Here is a 6,039-nt window from a genome sequence, read left to right on the forward strand (position 1 = left end):
CTACCTTCCTGCAGAGTTCAGTTCCAACCCTGATCAAACACACCTGTCTGCAATTATTAAGTGCTCCTTCAGATCCTAATTAGTTGGTTCAGCTGTGTTTGATCAGGATTGGAGCTGAACTCTGCAGGAAGGTATGCTGCGTTCAAGTCCTCCTGGGACGTTCGTACTTATGAGTTGACAAGTCGTAATTACGACGTCAGGTGCGTTCAAGTAAGTTTAGTCGGCACAAGATGGCGGTGTACCTTTTAATAAATTACAAGAAAATACAATAGGGTCTGTTAACTCTGCTTATAGAAAATGAAGAGCAAAGAATTCGCATCAGGTGTGTTTTGCGTTTTTAATATTTTTTTTAGACCAGGATCCCAGTATAACTGATTTTCAGCATCAACAAACGCTAAAATACAGAGATTAAAAAAAGCTGTTAGCTAAATGCTTCATGTGCGTTCAACTCGTAAATACGATCTATCCGACATGACTTGAACGCACCAGTAGATCTCCAGGAACAGGGCTGGGCACCCCTGATCTACAACAATACATCTGTTTCACTTTAAATACTTTTCAGATATTATAACTTAAGTCTTTAGGAAAAACAGTTATACACATCTGAAATGGATGCAGTCACCACATAACTAATGTCTATATTGTCAAAAACGTACAGTAGTCAAAGGGATGAATTTCAAATTAATGGGTTTATTAAATACAAAATAGAAAACATTCAATTCATGTTAATGCAGCTATCCTTCGATAGCTCAGCTGGTAGAGTGGAGGACTGTAGGTAGGAGTGTTGGCAATCCTTAGGTCGCTGGTTCGACTCCGGCTCGAATGAGGTCTTTGGGGAAGTCGTGGCCTAATGGTTAGAGAGTCTGACTCGTAACCCAAAGGTTGCGAGTTCGAGTCTCAGGTCCGGCAGGAATTGTAGGTGGGGGGAGGTAATGTACAGCGTTCTCTTCCACCTTCAATACCACGACTGAGGTGCCCTTGAGCAAGGCACCGAACCCCCAACTGGTCCCCGGGCGCCGCAGCATAAATGACTGCTCCGGGTGTGTGTGTTCACTGCTGTGTGTGTGCACTTAAGATGGGATAAATGCAGAGCACTAATTCCTAGTATGGGTAACCATACTTGGCCACATTTCACGTCACTTTCACTTTCACTTACATATAGCCAAAAACGCAAATACACACGTACAAAAAAATTTAAACGCAAACAAAACAATGTAAGATTGTAGGATTCCGTCATGTGAAAGTTGATGTGTGTGAAAGTCTTATCTGTAATACATCAATGTCCAAACACTGTCCATATCTGAAGTTGGCTGATAGCAAATGAATAATCCAACCTCTTTTAATGAAAACACGCCACAGCTCTCAAACACCAGACTCTTCCTAACCAGGAAAAGTCAAAAATATTCCAGACTATGGTCTCACGTCGAAAAGAATGTTAAATTTGTATGGACCACGATGTGGTAGCCTCACCAATAAAGAGTCCTCCAAAAATGCATACAAATACACTATCTTAAACTCTTAGCATTAATCCAAACATAGGCCATAATTACATGTAACATCTCTGCAAAAAACATCAGCAATGTACACTTTTAAATAGGAAAAAAACTCCTTTAGACTGGGCTTGAAATGGCACATTTCCCAACCAGGACACAGCACAATGTGTTCAGCAGGTGAGCCATGCTGGATACTGCTGCTTACTATTGCTAACTCCCTCTACCACGTGGCTTTACTTAAGGAAACCTAAAACACCCTAGCACCCCTAGTGGTAAGGAAGAAAACTGCCCACAAAATTCTTATTCTTATTAACAGTCTGTTTACACCTCAAATATGGCTCGTGAGATCCACTTTCCTGCAGAGTTTAGCTCCAACTTTAATCAAACTCACCCACCTGTGATTTTCTAATGATCCTGAAGACATGCTCAGGTGTGTTTGATTAAGGTTAGAACTAAACTCTGCAGTAAAGTGGATCTATTGAACCAGATTTGAGGATCCGTGGCCTATATGAAACAACAGGTTCCTAAAAGGTCTCTTTTGGTTTGAGCCATTCCAGTTCAATTGAGTGGCTAAAGAATGGCCAGTCAATGTTGTTTGTATTCTCCTAGTTACGTTACAGGGACATAAAAACTGCATGGGCCCAAAGGATACAAAAGTTGCTCTGGGCCCGAACGGGCTGGCCCACACTGGGCTATCATGGGATTATTGTGGACAGTCCGCTAGTGTGACCTGCTCACAGAGAGCCTGCAGTGAGCCCAAAGCTGTGGGCCTCGCCTGGGCAAGCCCGCACTGGGCCTGTTTAGGTTAAAAAGCCAGCATGGGCCCCGCAAGGATATGTTTGCAGGCGTGTCAATAATGCAAAATAACATTGGTAAACATTCAATTTTCAGTTAAAGGCAGTTCATCATTGAATTCAGTGGTAATCATCCAGCTCAGTTCAGTTTAAATATTATTAGTATTCGACGATATCGCTGGAAATTAAGTGTCCCCGACTAAGCAATCCAAAGGCAACAGTGGCAAGGAACCAAAACTCCATCGGTGACATAATGGAGAAAAAATCTTGGGAGAAACCAGGCTCAGTCGGGGGGCCAGTTCTCCTCTGGCCAGACGAAACCAGCAGTTCAATTCCAGGCTGCAGCAAAGTCACATTGTGCAGAGGACTCATCTGGTTCCTGTGGTCTTGGCTTGGCTGTCTTGGAGATAAGGTCTTCACTGGGAATCTGTCTCTGGGGCTCATCTAGTTGTCCTGATCTCTGCTGACTTTCAGGGCTGTAGAGGTCCTCTCTAAGTGCTGATCCACCATCAGACCCCTCTTTGGTCCGCCCAGCGGACCGGGTCACTGCGTTCCACCTCGCTGCCCCACTGCGGGTCCGTCGGTGGTCCCGCTGGTCCAGCTTGTACGGTGTCTGGGTGCCTGGCTACCCGAAAGTCTCGCTGGCTCCGGTGGACCATCAGACTCAACTATGCGATTCAGTTCGCCCGGCGTTCCCCCAAGTTCAGGGGCATCCACTCCCAAGTTCAGTGCATTGGCTCGTTTAGCTTACACTCGAAGTGGATTGGTCTCTCCAAGCGAGATCCCAATTCGTCTGTAACCGACGTGACATCTCCATTCCCTCCTTCAGGGAACAAGGGTTAAATACGTAACCGAGACGTTCCGGTTGTCCTAATTAATGCAGCCTAAAAATCCTTTAACGGATTGAATATTAGAAATGTGTTAGTGTGTTATGTGTAAGCTAGGTTAAAGAGATGGGTCTTTTAATCTAGATTTAAACTGACAGTGTGTCTGCCTCCCGAACAATGTTAGGTAGGTTATTCCAGAGTTTGGGCGCTAAATAGGAAAAGGATCTGCCGCCCGCAGTTGATTTTGATATTCTAGGTATTCAGCCGGTTGAGGACCAAGCGGCAGTGTGTCCGGGAACCGGACCGATAAATTTTTTTTTTCTTTTCCTCTCTCCCCTCTCTTGTATCTGTCTCTCCTCATCCTTCCGTCTCCTTTTCTCTCGCCTCGTCTGTCTGTCCTTACCCCCAGGTATGCTGCGGCTGCCGTGATCGGCTCCCCCGGAGGGGGGGAGTGGAGCGCAGTCTCGGGAGTACCCCCCGGCCTGCGAGGGGCGATGGGGGTATGTGACGAGTGGGGGTGGGGCCGTGCCACTTTACTTTCGTTTTGTGTTTGTTTATTTTATTAAAATCTTTAATGTTCACCGGTTCCCGTCTCCTTCTTCCCAAACTACGAACTTTGTTACAGTCAACATCTGTTGATGCTTTATTTTTCGTTAATTTTGCCACCGTATTGAATAAATACCTGGGGTTATGTTTGTTTTCTTCTAAAAGAGACGAAAAGTAATCAGATCTAGCAGTTTTTAATGCTTTTCTGTAAGATAGGGTACTTTCCCGCCAAGCAAAATGAAATACCTCTAGTTTTAATTTCCTCTAGCTGCGCTCCATTTTCCGGGCTGCTCTCTTTAGGGTGCGAGTGTGCTCATTATACCACGTGTCAGACTGTTTTCCTTAATCTTCCTTAAAGGCAGAGTAAGTGATTTCTGATAGCCAATGTTGATATTTGAAATCACCAAAACAAACACGCCCCTACCCCAAAAGGGTCATAGCACACTATCTGATGCGCTACTGTAGCTGATGGCTGCATGGTTACAATTTTATCTCTAAAAGTATCGATCTTGGAAGTAAGTAGTTCATAAAGTCATTACTGCTGTGCTGTTGGGAAATGTCAACACCTGTTGATGCTTTATTTTTCGTTAGTTTAGCCACTGTATTGAATAAATACTTGGGGTTATGTTTGTTTTCTTCTAAAAGAGACGAAAAGTAATCAGATCTAGCAGTTTTTAATGCTTTTCTGTAAGATAGGGTACTTTCCTGCCAAGCAAAATGAAATACCTCTAGTTTTAATTTCCTCTAGCTGCGCTCCATTTTCCGGGCTGCTCTCTTTATGGTGCGAGTGTGCTCATTATACCACGGTGTCAGACTGTTTTCCTTAAGCGTAAAGGAGCAACCGTATCTAAAATGCTAGAAAAGAGAGAGTCCATAGTTTCTATTACGTAATCAAGTTGTTCTGAGGTATTGGATATGCTAAGGAATTGAGATAAATCAGGAAGATTACTTACAAAGCAGTCTTTTGTGGTAGAAGTGATGGTTCTACCATACTTGTAACAAGGAGTAGATGTTACAGTTTTAGCTATATGAAGTTTGCACAAGACTAGATAATGATCTGAGATATCATTGCTTGGCTGCATAATTTCAACTCCATCAACATCAATTCTATGTTCAATGAGTAGGTCCTGACACGTGTTTTCTGACCCCAATAGAGTTCAGAATTTCTATGAATGCTGATCCCAATGCATCTTTTTCATTATCAACATGGATATTAAAAGCACCGACAATTAAAACTATCTGCAGCCAGTACTAACTCGGATATAAAATCAGCAAATTCTTTAATAAAGTCTGTATGGTACCCCGGTGGCCTGCATACAGTAGCCAGTACAAACATTACAATGGATTTATCATTAAAGGTCCCATGGCATGAAAATTTCACTTTATGAGGTTTTTTAACATTAATATGAGTTCCCCTAACCTGCCTATGGTCCCGCAGTGGCTAGAAATTGCGATAGGTGTAAACCGAGTCCTGGGTATCCTGCTTCGCCTTTGAGAAAATGAAAGCTCAGATGGCCCAATCTGGAATCTTCCCTTTATGTCGTCATACGGGGAAAGGTTACCTCCCCTTTCTCTGCTTTGCCCGCCCAGAGAATTTGGCCCGCCCATGAGAAAATGAGCTACTACCGTGCGAGGCGAGCGCAATATTTTTTTTCCTCGAGAGACATGGCTTGCAAACGAGCGAAGCATGGCAGTTGCTCAGTGTTTGGATGTACAAATGAACACCGAAGTATTTTTTTAGTTCCTTCATCCGAGCCTATGAAGAAACAGTGGGTTAATTTTATTTTCTCTGGTAATGCGCCGACACAACTTCCCAAAGTTTTGTATGTCTGCGCCAAACATTTCACCGACGACTGTTTCCTCAACTTGGGCCAATACAGAGCTGGCCTTGCTGAACGTCTGAAAATAAAGTCTGGATCAGTACCAACTCTCCTTGGCTCAGCTACAAACCTCGGACAAGTAAGTCAACTAACGCTATACAATTTTGTTGCTTTACTGTATATGGTTACCTAGCTTGTTATCCTTAGAATGTGGCTGTAACATTAGCTCTGCAGCTAACAGCTAACAGCCCAGTTACTGTCACTAATGTAAAGGTAGATAGCATCAAGTATAGATTACTTACAAAGCAGTCTTTTGTGGTAGAAGTGATGGTTCTACCATACTTGTAACAAGGAGTAGATGTTACAGTTTTAGCTATATGAAGTTTGCACAAGACTAGATAATGATCTGCGATATCATTGCTTGGCTGCATAATTTCAACTCCATCAACATCAATTCTATGTTCAATGAGTAGGTCCTGACACGTGTTTTCTGACCCCAATAGAGTTCAGAATTTCTATGAATGCTGATCCCAATGCATCTTTTTCATTATCAACATGG

At 43.2% G+C, this 6,039-nt stretch overlaps 1 non-coding gene across 1 annotated transcript; it reads left to right on the plus strand.

Moving 5' to 3' along the window:
* The first annotated feature begins 738 nt into the window (after nt 1-738).
* Nucleotides 739-826, plus strand: trnay-gua (transfer RNA tyrosine (anticodon GUA)). The gene is given in 2 exon segments: nt 739-775; nt 791-826. It is a non-coding gene; the product is annotated as a tRNA-Tyr (tRNA).
* Nucleotides 827-6,039: the final 5,213 nt, after the last annotated feature.

Source organism: Sinocyclocheilus rhinocerous, unplaced genomic scaffold, assembly GCF_001515625.1.
Source record: "Sinocyclocheilus rhinocerous isolate Xijiao unplaced genomic scaffold, SAMN03320098_v1.1 scaffold5355, whole genome shotgun sequence".
Classification (NCBI taxonomy): Eukaryota; Metazoa; Chordata; class Actinopteri; order Cypriniformes; family Cyprinidae; genus Sinocyclocheilus; species Sinocyclocheilus rhinocerous.